Consider the following 24,992-nt stretch of genomic DNA (forward strand, 5'->3'; position numbering starts at 1 on the left):
CCACCTACAGAATCAAGATGACTTAAGGCCTAATCTTGGTGTATTCTGATTACTCTAATGTAATATACTCCAGCCTAAGGAAAATATTGCAATCTCAAAATTAAATCACAAAGAGTTGAGAACATGGCAGCTTGAACTTTCCTTCAACTTTGTAAGGATGACCACATCAAACTGATGTGTAAGGCACTCCCCTGGCTCCCTGTCAATGCCAAGATGAAATTCAAGATCTTGTGCACCATCCGTAGTGCATACTGGGGCATACCTACAGAAACTGCCACCTCCCTGCACTCAAACCGGAGCCCTTTGCTCAATGTCCTTCCATGCCTTCACACCTCATCAATTTCTCCGAAGCAGCCAAAATGAGACAACTGGTACTTTTATCAAACCTCTAAAAAATAATAAAAAATAAATAATCAAGCTTTACCCCTCAATCCCTGATCTCAAAAAGTGACAATCTCTATGGTACCTGGGGAATGGAAGTGTGGAAAGGACAGTAGCCGTGCTACCAGGACCATTGGCAACCTTAACACAGCACAGAAAAGGGGCTTTAAGGGCAGACTTAGTGCTATTACAGAAAGCCGTCCAACAGAGCACCACTAGGAGAGATGCAGACTCTGCATGTCACAGAAAGAGGCCAACAGATTGCCAGTCATTGGGAAAGGCAGTAGTTTTCAGCTGCAGGACTTAAATGCAGCCTTAAGCACTTTCCCAGTAGCACTGCCACAGGCTGCGCACACTATGAGGACTTACTTTATTTAGAGTTTGGAGGAACTGAAAATCCTTAAATTTCTGGTGTTAACTTCAGTAGCGCCTGCTACCGATGAGGAGTGGTGGGGTAGGGGCGGGGTGTGGGTGTGGATACGGGACGGATATAAATATATATTTTTTAAAACACATGTGGACCGGTCGGCCGCTGCCTCTTGTCCATCCTCTTCTTCCTGTCTCCACCGGCTGCAGGAAGGAGCAGGAAGCACCCGGGCTCCCAGGCTCCCCATAGCCAATTACAATGCTGCAATGCAGCATTGTGATTAGTCTGAGCACTGAACCACGGCACCCAGATGGGGAGGCTTTGTAAGTTCCTCACCAGGCTGTGTAAATCAGGCCTGGTGGGGAAGATGCAAAGTGCGCAGGACTGTTTGGCCGGCCCGGGAGGGCCGACCAAGCAGTCATGCGCACTTAAGGAGTGCCAACCACTCCTCTCCCTGCTCTGGCAGCCCCGTCCGAGGGTCACTCACTTCAATAGGAAAAATAAAATGATAATAACGATATGCTATTATCATTTTTATCAAATACAGTATAGGAACCAGGTAAAATTTCCTCCACAAACATATCCCTAAGGTGGATAAAATGCAGAATGCGAATTGCACCTAATATATAGAGTCTTTGACAGATGTTCACCTTTTCATTTTTACACACTGTTTTAACTTTCACGTCCTCTGGTAAGGGTGGGCCTTAGCGCACTCACACCGCTGAGGTACACAACTAACGGTCCTGAAGAAAGCCCAGTAAAACTACACATAAAAGGGCAGAAACATGTCGACCCCACTCTAAGTGGAAACATCCAAAACATTATTTGGTAGATTTCCCAAACATATTTTTAACCATGTCAGGCTGACCATTGAATAAAACTTGTGTATGGTACAGTCCTTTGACATTTTTAATATCACTGATTTTTCACACTATTGTCACAAAAAAACAGCTCCGCAGTATCTTGGCGTTGTAGCACACCAGGGAGGCCTTCGGCTTCTCCTGGTGGGCCCGATGATGAAGCATGTCACCACCCAGGGTGGTGAGTGAGGGCTTCCTAAAAAATCACTAATGATGTCCAATGCGACCTATTTAGGTTGATTCATTCTCTGTCCCTGTGCTTACACACATACATTTTTGTTGCGTTCGACACTCTTCTGTTGTTTGAGTACGATTTGCCTGGGGGACTGAGAGTGTCCGGGTGTTTCCCTCTCTCTCAAATTGTTGTTACAGAGTGTCGCATTAGCCTTCCTGGCGTAACGCCTCACTCTGCCACTTCAGAAACGCAGAGTTGCACCATATTTATAAGAATATGGTGCAGCTCTGCATTTCCCCCTGTGCTGACGTATCAGCCTAGCGCCAACGCAAGCACCCTTGCACCATAATGTAAGGGTACCTGAATTGCAGGGGAAGATTGCTTATATGCAGGAAGGCCTCCCTTCCTGCACATAAACAATCTTTAAATGCTATTTTGAAACTTCTGTGTGTGCTACTTAATGCAGCACACTCAGAAGTAACAAAATGGGATTTTAAAATATGATTGTTTATGTGCAGGAAGGGGACTTTCCTGCACATAAACAATCATTGGGCTTTTGCTGTTTTTATGTGTGCTACACAATGCAGCACACATGAAAACAGCAAAAACAAGGAGAAATGAAACATTTCTCCTCGTTGCAGCAGGGTAAGACCAGGTTTTTCCTGGTGTTAATTCTGGCACTGCGTTTTATTTACACCTCCCTTGTAAATAGAAGGCAGCATCAGAATCAATGGGTGTTGCAGTGGAACGCCCACAGCAACACTCATTGCCCTCCCCTTTCATGCTAAGCATAACGTAAAAGGGTGACCTATTTACAAGGCAGCGTTTAGCCATGTTAAGTGGCTTAACTCTGCTTTGTAAATAAGGCGAAGCCCCTGTCGTCACAGGAATGTCATAACAAGCGATGTTCCTGTGGCAATAGGGGCTTGTAAATATGCCCTTCAGTTTTTGGGTCTGAAACTCAAAATAAGTCTTTGAGCCCCGTATGTCCTTATCTCATTCTGAAGCAACCCCTGCTCTCAGCACCTCGACACAGCATGGGGATGGGATCATCACGACCTCCCCAGTGTGTACCAAAATGGTAAAAAGTAGCAGCAAAGAAGACTAGGGAGTTGTTACTCACTGCCTTACACGTTCTCCTCTTCTCTGGGTATGAGACCCATCGCCGTAAGTCAAAGAAGCACAAGTAGATAGTCAATTCACAAGAAAAAGTGCCAAACTAGGTTTGAAGATTTTCTCTCCGTGAGTTTGAAGATTTTCTCTCCGTGTGAATCTACATTTGCAATTTTCTGGTATCCACAACCATTCCAAGTATTGTGTATGGACATCTGACCAAGTACTGGGAATGTCATGTGACATTTTAACATGTTGCTATTTCCCAGAAAGCAAAACTGTATGCACAGTGCCATTTTGCTTTTTGAAAAGACAGCACCTTCAATAATTGAACAATTATGTTTTTTTTAATCTTTAATACATCTTTTCCCATGGACAAATCCCGTTCGCTATACAACCCACATGAAGTTGAGTGGCGCTCTGTTCCTCCCGGACTGAAGGGGCTTAACTCCAGCACTTTGCTGGAACAAATTTCTGCCCTCTTCTAGGATGGGAAAGGGCCATAAAGGATCTTATCAATACCCACAAAGTTAAGAGTATGTCGGTTCTCACAAGTTTCGAAGGCAAAACATGCCTTGATCTGTCCACGGAGAAAATTACAAAAAACAATTTGATGGACAGAATGTAGATCAATGTCTTACATTCACCCCAGTACAAGGATCTGGGCCTAAATCCATCGTTTTTTGCACTCCACACCACCCTGGGTCAGATAATGGCTTTAGGCAAATCAGCTCTGACCCTGTGCCCCATGGGAACAGTCCAGTCCGAACTACAACAGCCATATCTTTCCCAGACCGGTTTCGAGGTAACACCTCTCATCAGCCCGGCTAGCTTGACTCCAGTGGTGTGGAGGCTCTGGGACCCACGTCTGAGCTACCCCAGTACACTCAGGGAGAAAATTACAAAAAACAATTTGATGGACAGAATGTAGATCAATGTCTTACATTCACCCCAGTACAAGGATCTGGGCCTAAATCCATCATTTTTTGCACTCCACACCACCCTGGGTCAGATAATGGCTTTATGCAAATCAGCTCTGACCCTGTGCCCCATGGGAACAGTCCAGTCCGAACTACAACGCCATATCCTTCCCAGACCGGAATCAAGCATCCGAGGACCGGACTGGTTTCGAGGTAACACCTCTCATCAGCCCGGCTAGCTTGACTCCAGTGGTGTGGAGGCTCTGGGACCCACGTCTGAGCTACCCCAGTACACTCAGGGAGAAAATTACAAAAAACAATTTGATGGACAGAATGTAGATCAATGTCTTACATTCACCCCAGTACAAGGATCTGGGCCTAAATCCATCGTTTTTTGCACTCCACACCACCCTGGGTCAGATAATGGCTTTATGCAAATCAGCTCTGACCCTGTGCCCCATGGGAACAGTCCAGTCCGAACTACAACAGCCATATCTTTCCCAGACCGGAATCAAGCATCCGAGGACCGGACCGAACACGCCATAACCTCAAAGTGGAGTTTAGTACTGTGTAAGTATGCACAATTGCGGCATACACGTACACAGTAGTCAGTTGATTATGCCTGCCATGTATACCTGTGTGGATACCTTTTACCAGAAATGCAGCTAAAAATTGACTTTGTGAATCACGCGTTTTAAACTTACAGACTCGTGGCTTGGCCTTCTTGGCCCTGGCAACCGAGGAACACATTACAGTAGTGTGGGAATGACAAACATGACGCTACTGCAGTCCGCCATAAAATAATGTGAACACTAGGTAAACACAACATTTATTAATATTCTTTTATTTACCATAATTTTGTAGTTTCTCAAAGTCTTGTAGTTAAAATAATTTGCAATACCATTCATACTTAGGAGTGGAGAGCAAAACTTGTAACAACAGATAAGGGCTAGGCTTCTGAATTTGAAAACAGGCCATCTGAGGTCACTCGACCTAACTGCCTAGTGTGGGTCACTTTCCCAACCAACCTGGAAGCATTCTAGAGCACAGCTTCTTGGGATTAGGCACTGGGATCTTCAGTTTAGAGACTCGAAAAACTGCTGCTTGAGCAATTCCTGCCATTTTTACAAAGCATTACCAATTTCAGATGTATTTATTTATATACATATGTATTTATTTTGCCGTTTTTCTGAAACACGAACAAGACACAATGGATAGCAAAGAGGTTTACATAAGAATAGCTACATACTGCAGCAAAGCAGTGTACGTACAGTGGTGCTGGAACAACTGTTGGGTTGAGTACCTTGACAGTCCTTTCCACTCTGCTGATAAACATTTTGAGTTATTTGTACTTTACTTTGTAAAGCAAGCACATTACTGTTTTTACATAAACGTCTAGAATACTGTGGCCTTCATTTATGCTTTAGAACACAGATTAAGGGGAGAGTAGACTAGAGGTTAAGAAAAGGGAACAGGGGTTGGGGTGAAGTGGGGAGAGGAGGGGAGTTAGGAAAGAAAGACAGCCTAGAGGTAGGGTATGGATGAAAGGATGCGCTGGAAGAGCACCCAGAGAAAAACATACTTGCCTACTTCAGAGCTACTTTTAAGTGAATGGAAAGATCTGGATCATCTATGCATTCCATGCTTGAACAAATGAATGAATGAGTCATTTATATAGTGGCCAGCTATCAAAAGACTTCCCTGTGTCTTCTTGCTGAAGTTGTCCAAAGGAATGTACACTAGTGGGACACACGGAGAAATGTTAGCGCTAATTTTCAGATAATGGATTGATCTAGATCGTCTATCCATTCCTCGCTTGGAGAAGATATATGCCTTGGAAGATGGAGATCAGGACCTTCTGAATGTTATTAAGAATGATTCCCTGCTTTCAACTCTAACAGAGTGTACAGCCAGTAACTCCAGAGGAATGAACACACTGGGTCACATGGAGAAACAGACAGAGAGTGCTTTGAAGAAAACATAGGCTGGTAAAAGTGCATCAGAGCCATTAGAGATGCGTGAGAATTGCAGTAAAATCAGCATCAGTAGTTCTAGAGCCCGCAGTGCGGGCTCCAGTTGGCTCCAAGGGTGCCTACAAGATGGTGCGTTCATTGGTGGGTCTGCTATATGACATGGGCATATTTTTACATGCATTCTTGGCTGCTTGGATGATTTACTCAGAATCAGTGGGTCAGACAGTAAAGGACATAAAGTGGTCATTGCCGCACTGCAACAACAGAATGGATTCAGGTCCTGGGGGACCCAGCAGCAATACTGATTGTATCATTATCCAGATACAATTCAGTCAAAGCAATTAAATAACAACTCAATGATTCTGTTTACTCAAGATATAAGGAAGGAATCTGTCCTGTGGTTGGAAGACCGTCGTTTCAGGGATGCAGTTTCTCTAGACAATCCTCCTTCAGTCATCATCATAAACAATGCCAATGTGAGAGCTGAAATTGAATAATCATCAGATCTTCAATAATTGAGTACTTCAATATTTACCAAAGTTTCAGCTTCCAAATTTTCAATTGATCTAGTGATTAGAGGCAGCACTTTTCATCAGGGAAATAACAATTTAGCAGAGTTAAATGGAATAATAAACATATGAGATGCATACCCCATTGCAGATACTCCCACTAAACTGAGTGGTATGGTGCGAGGCATGGGCTGGGTGGACACATGGCGATACCTTCATACACACGAATGAGAATACTCCTATGTTTCGGCGGTTCATCGCTCGTTTTTGAGACTGGACTACATCTTTGTCCCTGCTGTTGCGGCGGGGAGGGTTGCCTCGGCGTCCATCCTGCCGCGGGGTCTCTCAGACCATTCTCCGGTCATGGTAGACGTTATCTTAGACAAGAAGAGACAGCCATTTTGGTGGCGTCTCTCTGCCTGGAACTTACAGTGGGAGGCCTATCAGCAACACATGGGGGCGGCTATTGCTCACTACTGGGAAGAAAACTTGGGCACAGTAGCGGACACGAGTACGGCCTGGAGGCCCTGAAACCCACATTGCGTGGAGTTGACATAGCCTGGTGTGCGGGAGCGCGCCGGAAGCGGAAGGAGGAGATAGTGAAGGCAGCGGCGACAGTAGAACAATTGGAGACTCAGTGCGGGGCTGCGAATCGTCGGGAGGAGGTGGGGCAGCAGCTTTTGGCACAGCAATCATACGCATCCCTGCTACTAGATGAGGCTCTGCAAATCTGGTTGGCTACCAGAAGTAGAATATACCAATGGGGCGGCAAATCCTGTACAATGCTCCACCGGCTCTGTCAGAACACGCCTCAAGCGTATGCACTGCCAGACCTTAAGGACGACACCGGGGCCTCGATTTCAGATCCAAGGGAGTTGGCGGATAGCTTTGCCCACTACCTCGCAGCCCAATACGCTCCGCAAGACTCCCTCCCGGCTCTGGACATAGATAAATTTGTGGCCGATCTTCCGCCCCATGCACTCCCAGACAACGTGCGGGAACGGCTTGAGACCCCATTATCGGCGGAGGAGCTAGGTACAGCCTTGGGAGAGCTTAACACCGGCAAGGCCCCCGGGCCAAATGGGTTCCCGAGCGAATTTATCAAACGATATCATCTCCAGCTGGTGCCTCACTATATTACTGCCTTAGAAGCGGCGAGGGAGGATGGCCTCCTGCCAGCAGACTGGAGACATGCCGAGATTGTAGTGTTCTGCAAACCTGGATGGCCCCCGGACCGCCACGAGTCCTATCGTCCGATTTCTCTTTAAAATATTGAGGCCAAAATCTTGGCCAAGGCCCTTGCAAATCGACTGCTTCCGTATATCATGGGCCTGGTCCACCCGGACCAGGCCGGCTTTATGCCCCAAAGAGCGACGAGGCACAACATTAGACGCGCGCACATGGCAATAGAAGCAATGGTTAAAACAGGAGATCAAGCAGCGCTACTACTGGCAGATATTGATAAGGCCTTTGATTCCCTGAGTTGGACCTATCTATTCGCGCTTCTTCCGCGGTTAAACCTTGGGCCGCACTTTCTGTTGTATATTCGGCTGCTGTACACCGACCTGACAGCCACAGTGAGAGTGGCGGGGTAGACATCGATGACCTTCCCAATAGGGCGGGGCACCAGATAGGGGTGCCCCCTCTCGCCGTACCTGTTCGCCCTGGCTATGGCGCTGTAGGCTGCATGGGTCCGGATAGATGCGCAGCTGCGGGGCTTTGAATGGGAAATGGGACCATCAGATAGGATTGCATTATATGCAGATGATGTTCTGTTCTTCCTCACAGATGTGAACCGCTCCGGGCCACAAGTTCTTGAGATTATGAGAATCTTTGGGGAAGTATCGGGCTGTACCTGAATTTACGGAAGTCCACGCTCTGGCTGCTGGGAGATCGCTCCGGGATTGGGGCATGGGCATCGGTGCTGCAACTGGCGACTAGGGGTCTCAAATACCTAGGGGTATTTTTGACTGTCTCACCGGCTATTGCTTGGGAACGTAATATCGTTCCAGTGTGGAACAAGGTACAACAGGAGATGAAATGCTGGTCCCGAATGCCCCTCAATATTTACCAAAGAACGAAATTAGAGTGCCAGTACTGATGTGAATGATTTAAATAAACAACTAACCAAACAGAACTTGAAAGAGCATTCAAGAACGTAAATTGCTAATTAACAGCTTTTTATTTTAGCATTTTTTGAAAAAACTCATGCTTTTTAATTCATCATACAAAAGGACATATTCAAAAAGGACACATGATACATAAAAAAGGGGGGGAAGTAACTATTCATCAGTCATTCATTATTTCATACATATCACAAGCATACAAAAACATTCAACCACTCAGGGAGAGAAGCTACAAAGACATACAATACAATCTATATAATCTATGTACAATCTATTACTAAAGAAGAAGAACAAAGCCACCGTCTGCAAAACAGTTTTACAATAGTGTTAGAGAAAAATGGTTTCTACTAAGTACATTCCTATATATTGTATCAAATGATCCAAGACATCTTTCTGGAACTAGTAGTTATAGGTAATGTACAACAGTGAGCGGCAAGGGAAAATTCATTTGATAGCCTGTCGCTCTCGCAGACAAGATGTGGCAGGAGCCTACGCGTTTCGAATCCCACTAAGTCTTTTGGGATTCTCTTCAGGGCCTCATGTAGTATCTAAACAAGGAGGGAATAAAGTAAAAACAGAAAAAACAAGTAAGAGACTGAGGTTAAGTAATTCATCAAAGGAAAATGACTGGACCAAACTTTAAGGAGCCTGCCACAGGACCCAAACCAACCCCCAACAGCTTACCAAAAAGTAAGAATGCCAGATAGTCGTGGAAGTGTCGGAGTCAAAGAACAAGGGCAAGTATCCGAATCTGAAGTTAAAAAGCATAAAGCGGTGTCAATCAGGATGGATTGCAAGTCAAAAAGGTGGTTTAAAGAAGGAGGAGTACCTCTTATTACTTACCTCGTATGTAATGAATGGAAGTGTTAATCCTGGAATGGTGCCTTCTCGGAGGTGTTGCAACAAAAAATGCCCATGAAGATCAGTCCTAATTTGTTTCTTTTTTAGGCGAATCAGCTTATCAGATTCATTAGACAATGTCGCTGTCTCACTCAAGGTGACCGAGGAGAATATGGGTGGGTCACTAAGCAAGCTCCTGATGTGGTCCTCAGTATAAGCAAAGGTGTCCTTTTCTGCCATTACTTGGAAGACAGGAAAGAAAGGGAAAAGAATTATAACACTAAACAAAATTTGAAAAACATAAACAAAGAATAAAAATGAATACACACTTAATCAACGAAGGGAGAAATAATTTGAGAGCGACAGGCTATCAAATGAATTTTCCCTTGCCGCTCACTGTTGTACATTACCTATAACTACTAGTTTCAGAAAGATTTCTTGGATCATTTGATACAATATATAGGAATGTACTTAGTAGAAACCATTTTTCTCTAACACTATTGTAAAACTGTTTTGCAGACTGTGGCTTTGTTCTTCTTTAGTAATAGATTGTACATAGATTATATAGATTGTATGGTATGTCTTTGTAGCTTCTCTCCCTGAGTGGTTGAATGTTTTTGTATGCTTGTGATATGTATGAAATAATGAATGACTGATGAATAGTTACTTTCCCCCCTTTTTTATGTATCATGTGTCCTTTTTGAATATGTCCTTTTGTATGATGAATTATAAAGTATGAGTTTTTTCCAAAAATGCTAAAATAAAAAGCTATTAATTAGCAATTTACGTTCTTGAATGCTCTTTCAAGTTCTGTTTGGTTAGTTGTTAATTTAAATCATTCACATCAGTACTGGCACTCTACTTTCGTTCTTTGATATTGAGGCTCAGCCTTGCTGATTAGAGCCAACCCCTAGTTGTTTTTTCGTTAAGATAGCGGGCGAATGCCCGCGAGGTTTTCTTTGTACTTCATTCGTTCTGAAGTGAAGGCTGAATTATTTCTCCCTTCGTTGATTAAGTGTGTATTCATTTTTATTCTTTGTTTATGTTTTTCAATTTTTGTTTAGTGTTATAATTCTTTTCCCTTTCTTTCCTGTCTTCCAAGTAATGGCAGAAAAGGACACCTTTGCTTATACTGAGGACCACATCAGGAGCTTGCTTAGTGACCCACCCATATTCTCCTCGGTCACCTTGAGTGAGACAGCGACATCGTCTAATGAATCTAATAAACTGATTCGCCTAAAAAAGAAACAAATTAGGACTGATCTTCATGGGCATTTTTTGTTGCAACACCTCCGAGAAGGCACCATTCCAGGAGAAACACTTCCATTCATTACATACGAGGTAAGTAATAAGAGGTACTCCTCCTTCTTTAAACCACCTTTTTGACTTGCAATCCACCTCGATTGACACCGCTTTATGCTTTTTAACTTCAGATTCGGAAACTAGCCCTTGTACTTTGACTCCGACACTTCCACGACTATCTGGCATTCTTACTTTTTGGTAAGCTGTTGGGGGTTGGTTTGTGTCCTGTGGCAGGCTCCTTGATGTTTGGTCCAGTCATTTTCCTTTGATGAATTACTTAACCTCAGTCTCTTACTTGTTTTTTCTGTTTTTACTTTATTTCCTCCTTGTTTAGATACTACATGAGGCCCTGAAGAGAATCCCAAAAGACTTAGTGGGATTCGAAACGCGTAGGCTCCTGCCACATCTTGTCTGCGAGAGCGACAGGCTATCAAATGAATTTTCCCTTGCCGCTCACTGTTGTACATTACCTATAACTACTAGTTCCAGAAAGATTTCATGGATCATTTGATACAATATATAGGAATGTACTTAGTAGAAACCATTTTTCTCTAACACTATTGTAAAACTGTTTTGCAGACTGTGGCTTTGTTCTTCTTCTTTAGTAATAGATTGTACATAGATTATATAGATTGTATTGTATGTCTTTGTAGCTTCTCTCCCTGAGTGGTTGAATGTTTTTGTATGCTTGTGATATGTACGAAATAATGAATGACTGATGAATAGTTACTTCCCCCCCTTTTTTATGTATCATGTGTCCTTTTTGAATATGTCCTTTTGTATGATGAATTAAAAAGTATGAGTTTTTTCAAAAAATGCTAAAATAAAAAGCTATTAATTAGCAATTTACGTTCTTGAATGCTCTTTCAAGTTCTGTTTGGTTAGATGTTTAATTAAATCATTCACATCAGTACTGGCACTCTACTTTCGTTCTTTGATATTGAGGCTCAGCCTTGCTGATTAGAGCCATCCCCCAGTTGTTTTTTCTTCCTCAATATTTACGGCAGGTCAGCTATATTTAAGATGGTTGCCCTCCCTTGCATGTTATACCAGTTGCAGAACCACCCGTACCCGATCCAATCGCTATGGTTCACACAGGTCAACTCCACTTTAAGTCAATTTTTATGGGCCGGGGGAGTGTCGACAGTGGCCTTGCGCACATGTTTTTTGTCTACTTATTGTGGGAGATTAGCGACATCGGACATATTGTCCTACTATCAGGCGGCACACCTCGTGGTCTTAAATGATTGGTGGTATGGTGACAGGGGGGACCCTGCCTTTGCCCTTGATAGGTATCTGATGGACCCGAACACACAGCACACTATCTTGTACTCGGCCTGGTTGAAAAAGGGGCTGCCAAGCACCACGCAGGTGGTTTTTCAACTCTGGTGACAAGCATTGCGCCGCATGGGATGGTGGGGGAAGCTGACGAGGGAAACCCCACTTTGGCATAATGGGCAGCTGCCAGCGCTGGCGTCGCTGCAGGGCTTCGGAGGATGGGACTCGATGAGAATTTCTGCACTGGGACAAGTCATGAAGGGCACAACACTGAAGTCATTTCAGGAACTTAGCGAAGAATTCAGTATGCCCCGCACACAGTTCTTTAGATATCTGCAGTTCAGGCATGCCCTCACGCCCAAGCTAGAAGGACTAGATACCTTGCCTGAATTCAGCCCCATAGAAGCAAAGGTGTTCATGGGAGACCTGGGGGAGAAGAAAATATCCTGTATATACCAGACACTAGTTACACATTGCTCTTCGGATCTGCAGTCCCTACGAGATCGATGGGTGAATGATGTGGGGGAACTGGAGGAGGAGGACTGGTGTGAAGCCCTTGAATCCCCCAGGGGGGTGGCCATCGCTGTGCGCTTACGCCTGATACAGTTTAAGTACTTACACCACACCTACTATACCAGAGAGAGATTGTGGAAGGCTGGCCTGATTGAGTCCCCAGCATGCTTGAGATGCAGTGGTGCGATGGGTGACCTCATGCATACGGTGTGGGGCTGTAGTGGCCTGGTGAGGTTTTGGGCTGGAATATGGACTTGTCTGTCGGAGGTGCTGGGATGGGACCTCCCCCGTACTCCGAAGTTGGGGCTCCTGCACGTCCTGGAAGGGGTGGGAGGTAATATCTATAAAAGACACTTGCTCCTGCTGGGCTTCACAGTGGCGAAAAGGGATATTGCACAGGCCTGCAAGGACCCCAGGGCTCCCACAGTGGTTGGTTGGAAAAAGGACTTGACTTTTGCATGGGGTTGGAACGACCAGTGTTCGAGGCTAGAGGCTGTCCCCGGAAACACTACAAAATATGGAAAAGGTGGGCGGATTACAGGGGCCTGTGGCTTGAGCCCCCAGCACCAGCCGGGCCGTGCAGAAGCAGTTGTGATGGGCATATGGAGGCCATGATGTATACACTGATTTGTATATAACTATTCTATATGGTATCGGAGAGACACTGTGCACAGGGGGGGGAGGGGGACATGGGGGTGGGTGGGGGAGGGGGTGAGGGTTGGAGGGGAGTTTATTTTCTTCACAAATGCATCGCTGATTTTTGTTGTAATGTACTTGCTACAGCCTCTCCGGGGTTCGGAGTGCTGTGTCTTACATGTGATTCCTTAATAAAAAGAGTTAAAAAAAAAACATATGAGATGCATAAAGGACTGTGTTCTAGATCAAAAATAGGCAAAAAGAGATTTTTATTACAGAAAAATCAAAAAACGGTGCATAGGAGAATAAGCAAGAATTACTGTAGATTATCATAGGAGAAGGTACAATAAATAATGCTAAACATAATCTCTCTGAGTCAAACTCATAAGGACTACTGACAGTATCGCAGGACATCTGAAAAATGATAGAACATCCATGTCTATGAGAAAAAGAGAAGGAAGCACATAGAAAGTACATGAGCCAAAATAATGATCTTCTCTCCCAAATACAACAGAGGTTCTGCAAATACAGCATAGCATGATCATGCTTAGGGTCCCATTTTGCATATCAAAATCAACAACGTAATCATTTAAAATTACGTGTTTACTTAAACACTATCCCATTTCTTAAGGTAAGAGATATCTTCCATTGCTACTCAGCAACTGTACTCCAGATATGTTTAACACAAAAAAAATCTTTCTGGAACAATAGGTCATAGTACTCACGTGTCATCAGCTGATCTTCCAGCAGAAGTCCTTGAAAATGATATTTTGGGTACATCATGGAAGCCTCATTTACAATACACTCTTTCTACCTAGATTTTATACAACACTGATTCTTTAAATGAGCATCGAAGGGGTTAACATCATCTACTTGATTATCTGCAAAATAAACAGTCAGGTGGCTTTGCAGCTGGGCACTGATTGGGAGAGGGAAGAGCATGAGCACGTTAAATAGAACAAGCAAAACAAATTCCTTTTTAAAAATAATGGTGTACCACACAAAAATGTGGCCTAATTACTCATAGCAAAATCTAGACTTCTATATGACCTAAACACTTTTTTACAGAAGCAATCCCATCAATACATCAGTTACGACTCTATGCACCATTAAAACTAAAACATTTCAAGAAAATGTTTTTACACAATATTTGCACATAATGCATATTTTGAAAAACGCTGTGAGACCAGTGATATCGGAATGGGTTGCCACTCTGTAGGAACGGCCTTTACAACATTGATGGTCAGACATGTTTTGCTGTTCACCCTATGTGGGAAGGGTATGCCCTGACGTGGGTCCCGTGCTCACTACGCCACTGGAGTCAAGCTATCTTGGCTGAAGATGGCTGATAGCCAGAAACCGGTCCTAGGATGCTTGATTCCGGTCCAGGGAAGACATGGCTTGGCAGTTCGGTCTGGACTGTTCCCATGAGGCACAGGGTCAAGACTGATTTGCATATGGCCATGTCTGAACTGGGGTGGCTTGGTGAGCAAAATAACGATGGATTAAACCCAGATCTGTGACTGGGGGTAAATGTTTTGCCATTGTGCAACATTCCGTCCATCATCTTGTGTATTTTGCTGTTCACCCTATGTGCGAAGGGTATGCCCAGACGTGGGTCCCATGCTCACTACGCCACTGGAGTCAAGCTATCCTGGCTGAAGATGGCTGATAGCCAGAAAACGGTCCTAGGATGCTTGATTCCGGTCCAGGGAAGACATGGCTTGGCAGTTTGATCTGGACTGCTCCCATGAGGCACAGGGTCAAGACTGATTTGCATATGGCCATGTCTGAACTGGGGTGTCTTGGTGAGCAAAATAACGATGGATTAAACCCAGACCTGTGACTGGGGGTAAATGTTTTGCCATTGTGCAACATTCCGTCCATCATCTTGTGTGTTTTACAGAGATGAATAAGATACACTGCCCAAACTGGAAAGATCTGGAAGTTATCTGATTGGCCTATGAGACTCAATACTCACATATGCAGAATATACATTTATAAAGCTGTGTACTTTATGAATGTTGTTCTCCCTCAAATTATGCACTTCAGTGTAGTGGACAACGTGGAGGCAGACAGATTGAGGAGAGTCTTTCCATACTTCCAGACCTTTTGCCTAGACCCTCATCTGTTTTCCCTGATCTACAAGAGGTGTGGTTGACCAATAATACATTTGATTACAGATCAAGAGAATGCATTTCTTTCAGCTTTGTTCCAGGATTCAGAATCAGGAATCAGAGGGAGTAGATGATTCTTCTTTGCTGTGGCATCAGGGTGCTTTGCATGCCTTCCCCAGTTCCTTCTGATCTTAAAGTAGTTGAGGAGGATCTGGTCAGAGAGAGAAAGGATGATTCTGAGTTTTCTGTGTGGACCCGCTCCTCTTGATATACTCTAGTATGTCAGATTATGACTGGCCAAGAGTTGTGCTCCCAATTATTCCATCTGCACTGAGGTATAAACGTCTGTCTAAGAAGTGTTGCTGCATCCTTAATTATAGGCTTGAATGTTTAGCAGATGGGGATACAAAGTAAGGAATTGTCTATAGATTTTGTGGTTGCAGGGTAGAGTTCTAGGAAGCAGTGTACTTTGAAAACTCCAGTCCAGGCACTGGGTATCTTTTAAATATTGTTGTTGATCCTGTGAATGGAGATACTGCAATTTTGGCTTTCTTCAGGATAGTTTTTTACCAGGTTTGTGAGTTGCTACTCTTTGTGTATAGTGTAAAATGTGCTTCGATTAGGTACTTTATAGAGCCATTGGTAGGGTTTCCGGTCTTCTTCAATTATCCTATCAAGTTTCGAAAGAGTTTTTTTAACACTCATCATGCCAGATTTTTGGTGGCCAGTTGGGATTTGCACATAGTTCTGGTAGTCTTGCAAAATCATCCTTTTTAAAATTGATGTTCTAGTCATCCGAATTTGTACAAATTTAATATGGTTGGGATACCCGACACCCCCTCTCAACACAATCCCCAAGAATGGGAAGACGGAAACGGTTCTGAACTTTTGGAAGGCGGGAGGGAGTTACCCTCCCGGCCGTATTTATTAAAAATATGAAACAAAATTAAAACATTAAAATAACAGTTTCATATCATGTACAATTTCATTTACACATTACGATGTTCTTGGCTAACCTTAACACATCTCTAATACAAAGGTTCTCCTAGCCGATACTAAAACATCCTGTAAATGCATTTCTCAAAATTGAAATTGTACATCCTAACATTACGGGCCAACTGCAAGGTCGTAACCGGTGTCAGATCCCTAATACCAGAACTCCCACCTCACCTGTGAGGGGCGGGTGCACAGAGGACTGTACCTCTGTGCCAACTTCCAATTTCCCTTGTCTTAACGGGGGCCCCTGTTTACTCAACGCCATCTTAGTGGTCGTCCGAGGACTCGTGTGAGGTGTCTAGAAGGTAGCGTAGACCCCCCTCCCACCCCACACTGCTTACCACATCTGCCGTCGCAGATGTCCTGGCCCCGGGAAATTCCCAGGAGGGGCCCGTAGCCCCTCCTCCCCAGGGAGGGGCCTTGACCGCCTTCCCTTTCGGCGTCCCCATTCTTAGAAGGGGACCGCCTCCCCGTTTGAGGGGCCAATGGCCGCCTCCCCCCGGGCGCTCCCATCCATAATGGGTGACGCCCCACCTCTAGGGATCTTCCAATTACTGCTCACCGATCATGACCTTACCGCCCGACCAAAAATAAATACGACATTTTTAAACTAAGAGAGAATACAACAGACAATTATACTGAGCAATTCAAAGTATAACTTCTACTAAGCACTACATTTAACTCTGCTGCAATTACTTTGTCGAAATACATTCTGAAAGATCAACCACTTTATTACATATCAAATTCATCAACTTTATTCACAACAACCTGTAAAAGAAACAGTATCATGTCACTCGACTTTATTCACAACAAATCGCTGTCATCAGGGGCTGGTGGGTGGGTCAAAATTGGCTCTTCGTTCCGTCTCGAGCTCACGTGCAATGGGGAGGTGCAGCTTCAGAGCACAGGAACAAGAGGATGCTTCCTTGGCTTTTTGCTCCTTTTATCCTTTTTCAGGCGGGCGTGGACCCTCCTCCAATCCGCCTACGGGGCGTGGCCATCGGCGTAGGTGTCTAGGACAGCCCCCTCTTGGGCGGGAAAAGGCGCGCCCCGGCTACGCCGCTTCGGGCATACCAGCCGAGACTCGCCTCCCGCCCAAAAATGGCTTCCCGGGGGGATCGGGGTACTCCACCATACGTTCGGGGGGACCGAGCGGTCGCCCCTTTCCATATGGTTGGGATACCCGACACCCCCTCTCAACACAATCCCCAAGAATGGGAAGACGGAAGCGGTTCTGAACTTTTGGAAGGCGGGAGGGAGTTACCCTCCCGGCCGTATTTATTAAAAATATGAAACAAAATTAAAACATTAAAATAACAGTTTCATATCATGTACAATTTCATTTACACATTACGATGTTCTTGGCTAACCTTAACACATCTCTAATACAAAGGTTCTCCTAGCCGATACTAAAACATCCTGTAAATGCATTTCTCAAAATTGAAATTGTACATCCTAACATTACGGGCCAACGGCAAGGTCGTAACCGGTGTCAGATCCCTAATACCAGAACTCCCCCCTCACCTGTGAGGGGCGGGCGCACAGAGGACTGTACCTCTGTGCCAACTTCCAATTTCCCTTGTCTTAACGGGGGCCCCTGTTTACTCGACGCCATCTTAGTGGTCGTCCGAGGACTCGTGTGAAGTGTCTAGAAGGTAGCGTAGACCCCCCTCCCACCCCACACTGCTTACCACATCTGCCGTCGCAGATGTCCTGGCCCCGGGAAATTCCCAGGAGGGGCCCGTAGCCCCTCCTCCCCAGGGAGGGGCCTTGACCGCCTTCCCTTTCGGCGTCCCCATCCTTAGAAGGGGACCGCCTCCCCGTATGAGGGGCCAATGGCCGCCTCCCCCCGGGCGCTCCCATCCATAATGGGTGACGCCCCACCTCTAGGGATCTTCCAATTACTGCTCACCGATCATGACCTTACCGCCACAGGCCGAATAGTTGACCGGCTATCCGGACCCCCCACAAAACTCCTACTTAAAGGTCATGGCTGCACAAACTCTTTAACCAAGCTACGAAGTCTCATATGAGTAAAGCATTCCCCTCCCGGGACAAATGGACCCCATCCTCCAGGTACATATGGTCCCCCCTGATACATCCATGAGGAATAGAATGCAATGTACATGTACGGAACAACCTACCAAGTTTGTTATTCACTTTCTTCACCGACTGATTTAAAGCTGACACAGAAATAGCCCCCCGCCACACCTTCCGTGGAATCATGTGGGACCATGCAATCGTGCACCCCGGAACCCTTCTCGCCAACCAACTTACTGTGGATAAGATTAATTCGAGAAGTACTCGTCGACCCGTGGTCACCAAATCATTGCCCCCAAGATGCACTATGATTACAGATGGCGGTGACCTTGTCCGCCCTAACAGACCCTCCATAAAATTTTGAAACTGGTCAATACAGAGCCCGCCCCTTCCGTAGAAGGTCACCCTGTACCCGTATTCCCCAGCCATGTGAATCATGTCACCTGCTTTGAATACGTCTGCGGCACGCCTCACGTATGAGTGGCCGATGACCTACACCACTCTTCCCTCAGCCGGTGATCTTTGACCGCTGGTCCCCAGGTGTCGGGTCAACTGCACAGTCCGCCCCGCAAAGCCTGGTCGCGAAACTGAAAACCAAACAGAAAACAAGAAGCGTGAGTGCATGACATTAGCTTCACAACATGTGCAACCGCACATACCTCTTATAACAATTCGAGGACCAACGCCCCAACTGTTTCACTTTATCCACACTCAAACCCCTGGCTGTAGCTTCTGTAGCAGCACCTATCCGGAATGAGTGGGTCCCAAAATCGCCCGGGTTCAAGCCCGCTGCCGCGATTGCCATTGTCAACACCCGCTGAAACTGAAACCTGGTCAGTGGGGTGGCGTCGGTATGTCTCAGCAAGCTCCCCCCCCATGATGCCGCCCTCTGCGCTAAATACTCCTCTACGCATTTCACTGGGCACATGTGGGACCCTAGCATGCGCTGAACAACCACACTGTCTCCGATCGCTCCCTGATCGGTTTTGGACTTGGCTATAGTGACTACCATCGTGTCACCTTTAATCTGGATGTGTTCTCGACACAGACCTCCCCCCGTATCCTGCTTGTTCCTTGCTACCAGTTCGCTTATCCGCATAGCCCCATGGAACGCTAATGCAAAGGCGGCCCGTAATAGCACTGTCTCTGACTGAGATGAACAAGTCGCAGGGAGTACGGACATTAACTGGGACAACCTTGCTAGCCCTATCGGGCGCCTCTCGTCCTCTCTACGACCCTCAAGGCGTTGCCACCCGCGCAGCGCCTTTTTCACCAGAAAGGACGCTGTGGGGTCCTGAATGCCATGAGCCTGCGCCATGAATGCAATGGCGGCTCGGTGTCTATTGGCTGTTGCCACTGATCGGCCTGCCTGATGCAATGAAACTAGAAATTTCAGGACATATTCTTCCTGCCCCCAATGCTCCCCCCTAGCTGGACCCAAAAATGCCCAATAGGAACGGAACGCCCCTTCATATGCCTTCCTTGTCCTGGGGGCTAGACTCTCTCCCACGAGGTTTTGTAATCCGGGGCACCGAGAGACCAGAGAAGTTCGGGAAATGGCGCCGCCACCAAGTCCACAGAGGGCAGATGGCCCCGAAAGGCCTGCATGTGAGAACGAGAGAGTGCATCAGCCGCCTGGTTCAGTACCCCAGGCACATGTTTTGCTCTAAAGTGGACGTTTAATTTCATACATAGCAGGACAATTTCTTTCATCAGTCTCAAGATCAATTTGCAGCGTGCTGCCTGATTATTGACACATTCTACCACGGTCATATTATCTGACCAGAACACCACAGTGCGATCACGAAACCCCTCCGGCCATGTCTTCAAGGCCACTAGAATAGGGAACAGTTCAAGAAACCCAATGTTACCTGTGAGCCCACTCTCGTGCCACCATGCCGGCCATGTTTGTGCCGACCAATGGTTACCGAAGATGGCCCCAAAACCCACACTCCCTGCCGAGTCGGTCCACAAACCCAGCTCCTCGGAGGAAACCGCTGGTTTGTTCCACAGGACACGACCGTTGAAATCCGCCAGGAATGCCAACCATATGCGCATGTCCTGGCGAACCTCTGCCGAGAGTCTTGTGCGGTGATGCCCTTCCTTAAGGCCAACCATGGCTTGAGCAATAGAGCGAGAAAAGGGGCGAGCCATTGGTATCACTCTAAGGGCAAAATTAAGCTGACCCACAGCCTGCTGCAACTGATGCAATGTTACTTTTGTCTCGTAAATACATGCCTCGAGTGAGGCCATACATTTCAATACCTTCTCCTTAGGCAAACGGAAGCACCCCTCTTCAGAATCGAGCTCAATTCCTAGAAACTCGAGTGAAGTAGATGGCCCCACTGTTTTGCCCGGTGCTAGTGGCACGCCAAATATTCTCATGAGATCACAAAATTTACCCAAAGCCTGTGCACATTCCGTGTCCCCAGCTGCCCCCAGAAACAGAAAATCATCTAGGTAATGCATAACCTGCGTAAAGCCTGTGGCTCTGGTGAACGCCCATTGTAAAAAACTACTGAATTTTTCAAAATACGCACAAGAGATGGAGCAACCCATTGGCATACATTTATCCATGTAATAGCGTCCCTGGAACACAAAGCCTAGCAGACGCTGATCCTGTGGGTGTACCGGGAGCAACCGGAACGCTGACTCGATATCCGATTTTGCCATCAGCGCTCCGGGCCCCAGGCGATTCAACATGGCGACAGCCTCATCAAAGGAAGCATACCGCACCGAACAAACTCCCGGGTCAATCGCATCATTCACGGAAAGACCCTTAGGAGCGGACAGATTATGTATTAACCGAAACTCACCTGGGGCCTTCTTGGGGACCACTCCCAATGGTGAACAAACAAAATTATGAACAGGCGGGTTCGCATATGGACCCGCAACCAGACCTCGGGCCACCTCCTTTGCAATCTTTGCCTGTACTACAACCGCATTCTGTTGAACAGACAGTTGGTTTTTACACAGTGCTTCCCCCCGAAAATCCCCCGCCGGGATGCGGAAACCACATGAGAAACCGTCGCTCAACACCCCAGCGGAGACATGATCAGGGTATTCGTTCAGCGAGGGGATCATTGCCATGATGTCGATGGGAGTAGGTAGCAGCGCCCCTCGGCCGTCATTAGACCTGTTTGGCGCCGCCTCTGCCCCCTGTATCGCCATTCTTGGCTCTGCACGAACTCTCGGGGTGTGAAGACTGTCCGCACCCTGCACACTCATGCCTGAACTTGCACGTCCCCTGTGGTCTAGTGCACTTGCCCCTGTTGAAGCTCCAACAGACCCCTTTCTTGCCAGAGTTCCCATTACTCCTTGCGTGCTGATCATTACCGGTGCCTGCTCGAAAGGGCACCGCCGGGGAATGGCGGGAAGGCTCTGCCCCATTCCCGCCAAACGAAGACGGCTTTGTCGAGTTTGACCTGACCTGTTTCTGCCACCAAATGGAGTCGAAACAATTCCACGTCAGGGATGAGTCGTGCTCCTTGGCCTTACGAAATTTGTTATCATAACCCAACCATTGATCACCATCGTACGATTCATAAAACTCCATTATTCGTTTCTGGTAACAAGCCAACTCAGTCAATACCTCAGGCCTACGTTCCCCCATGATTGCAGTGAACATCCCAAAAGCCCTGGCCCAATTAGCGATTGTGTCATCAACTCTGAAACCCGCCATTTTTGCTCGCCATACACTTGGATGCAACAATTCCTTCTGATTTTTTACGTGTTCTATTTCATAATGATCAGTCAATAGTGAAAATATGTTCACGTATTTATCCGCCCATATAATTTCCTTCGTGGCCAACGGTATATGTTGTACCACTTTTTCCCTTCTTGAGGGTACCGACCCCTCCCCAGCCATTGGCAACGGCTTCTTACCCGAATCAGTAGCTGAACTCGCTGTTGCCGCTGTTCCAACGCCTGAAGACGGTTGTTCCGCGGGAACCAGAGGGGGAACAAAAGGACAAGGTGCCTTCGCAGCATCTCGCGACTGCCGCAACTGCTTCATTATTAGTTTGGCCTCTTCGGCCGTATCCCCTGGAGCTATGGCACCCTCATTATTCTTGCCCAACCACGCCGCCAACTGGGCGGTCAACTCGGGTGGCATATCCCCCTCGTTCACCGGTGTAACTACGACAGGGATCGGCTGTCCTGCATCCGGAATCGGAACTGGGGCCTCCACTGGCCTGACCGGGCTCGCCGGAGGTGACTCTGGAACCGGAGCCTCACCCCCTGCGCCCTGTTCCTGGCCCTTTTACCTCTCCCGGCAGGGACTATCCCCGGCAATGCTGGTCCGATTACTTTCTTAGGCCGGCCCGTACCATTCATGGCCGCCATCTGCTTCTTCATATTCGCCATGTCCTTCACCAGCATACGAAGCATTTGGTCGGTGCTAACCTTCTTTCCGACCCTTTAGCCCGGCATTTTCTTACGATAGTCGACCGAAAGATCCTGGAACCAAAGTTTCGAAGTGCTAGAAGACAAAACACAAGGATTACAAATTCTCAAAATTGGCTCTTCGTTCCGTCTCGAGCTCACGTGCAACGGGGAGGTGCAGCTTCAGAGCACAGGAACAAGAGGATGCTTCCTTGGCTTGTTGCTCCTTTTATCCTTCTTCGGGCAGGCGTGGACCCTCCTCCAATCCGCCTACGGGGCGTGGCCATCGGCGTAGGTGTCTAGGACAGCCCCCTCTTGGGCGGGAAAAGACGCGCCCCGGCTACGCCGCTTCGGGCATACCAGCCGAGACTCGCCTCCCGCCCAAAAATGGCTTCCCGGGGGGATCGGGGTACTCAACCATACGTTCGGGGGGACCGAGCGGTCGCCCCTTTCCAGGTGTTCTTTTTTGTTAATCCAAAAGAGGGGACTGTGGGCTTTTCTAAAGTCCAGCATACATGCCCAGACAATAACAGTACCCAAAGGGTATGCAGTTCCTGAGTGGGTCGGTAAAAGAGGGCGAGAGGGTGTCACAACAGGAATGATAGGTGATCCTATTGCGAAGGGAGGGAAAGGGGAATGCCTACTTTCAGAATTAGGGCCCTCACACACCCAGCCAGCTGGGTGTCATGCTTTATCATAGGGCCTGCTCCTCGTCTGGTTTGCACTGCAATACCTGACGGGCACCCTATGAGGGGCTCTTTGGTGGAGAACTTTTATTCCTTGCCGTATGGTGCTGTGGGTGTAAGGGGCCTAATAGGTGTAGATAAAGTGAAGGGAAGGTGCTAAATTAAAAAATGTAAGAAAGTCCAAATAGAGGAACTTTATTGTGACTGGCTTTCAACCTGATAAAAAATGTGAGAGTGGCAACTACCTGATTCTATGTGTCAGGTTGTTGTGCTCTACTCTATGTGCCTCTACGCTATGTGGTCAACATGTTTCTTCACGTAATGTCTGACTGATCGAGCCGCAATTCTTCAGGACCAAATAGTGTTTCTTAAATCTACACACTGTGGTATGTGGATTAACTAACCTTGGATTACCACGCAACGCATCTAAAGGAAAAGGTACCTAAAGATGTGATGGACGACCTAAAGGCGCAAGTCCCCTGACCTCATCAGTCTCTGACAGCTTCAAGACACATCCCGGTTCCGGCGGCGTGGGGTGGGTTTACCGCTCGTAACACGGTCAACAATTGACAATGAGTGCATGTGTCTTGGAGCTGTCGGAGACTGCTGGGCCCAGGCTACTTGAGCCTTTAGATTGTGCTTTTCTTTGCAAAACAAAGCACTTTATTCATTATACAAATGTTAGAAAAACCTCTGCAATATTGTGGCCTTCATTCACAGTTTACCTCCGCAGGAATGGCACTAGTTAAAATTACAGAAAACCTTAAACATGCAGTCAGAGAAACATTTAATAAATACAGTTCTCCGTGTAAATATAATTAGTAACACTTTGTCAACAAAGTTGCCTGTCATAAGACAGTTTGTATTTGAACGCACAGTAATTGCTTCAAAACTAATAAGTAGAGGCCTCTGCATTGCTAATTCTGTATTTGAACTCCATCAAGGATATATGGAGGTATTGCAGTAGCCCTGCTGCACCCCTACTTCCAGCACCCCTATGTAGGTAAGATCGTTTCACAATTTTTACATAAGAACAGTTGCCAACTTACATAAGAGGTTACAGAAGGACAGGTTCACTTTGCATGCTTCATTTTGAGTAGGACTGTTTTACCACCCCATCTACAAAGTTCGACTAGATCTCAATAACACAGGGGCATATTATCAAGGGGGTTTATCTCCGCTTTTTTGGCTTTAAAAGCCAAGAAAGCGGAGATAAAATTATCTCCCTATTACCAAGCTGTCGCTAACACCAGTTAGCGACAGCTAGTAGGAGATAGCGACCATCTTGGGCCCCACTTTGCATGTCAGTGATATTTATCACTAATGAGATGCAAAGTGGGCGTGCCAAGATGTTAGAGACTGAAAACAGTCGCTAACATCGCTATCTCCTATTACCAACTTTTGGAGATATTCGCGCTAAGCGGGAATATCTCCAAAAGCTAACACCTGCCCTGAGCAGTTCTTAGCCATGTTATCCAATGGGAGGTGGATAACATGGCTAAGAGCATTTGCTCGATAATGCATGAATATCGCGGACTTTTCAGCGATATTCATGCATTTCGGCCGTTTTTTATCGCATTTGCGATAAACCTTGTTAATAGCAAGGTTTATCTGCGATAAACATCGCCGATGTGCGGCGATAAGTTTTGTCTCTAAACAAGTTAGAGACAAAAATTATCGCTAGTTGTTGGTAATATGCCCCACAGTCCTTTATAGAAGCGGAGGACATAACTTTGTAACTAAGATGGTCCCCAAAAAAGTCTCCTTGGGTTACTTG

Source organism: Lissotriton vulgaris, chromosome 2_2 (genome assembly GCF_964263255.1).
Source record: "Lissotriton vulgaris chromosome 2_2, aLisVul1.2, whole genome shotgun sequence".
NCBI classification, from domain to species: domain Eukaryota; kingdom Metazoa; phylum Chordata; class Amphibia; order Caudata; family Salamandridae; genus Lissotriton; species Lissotriton vulgaris.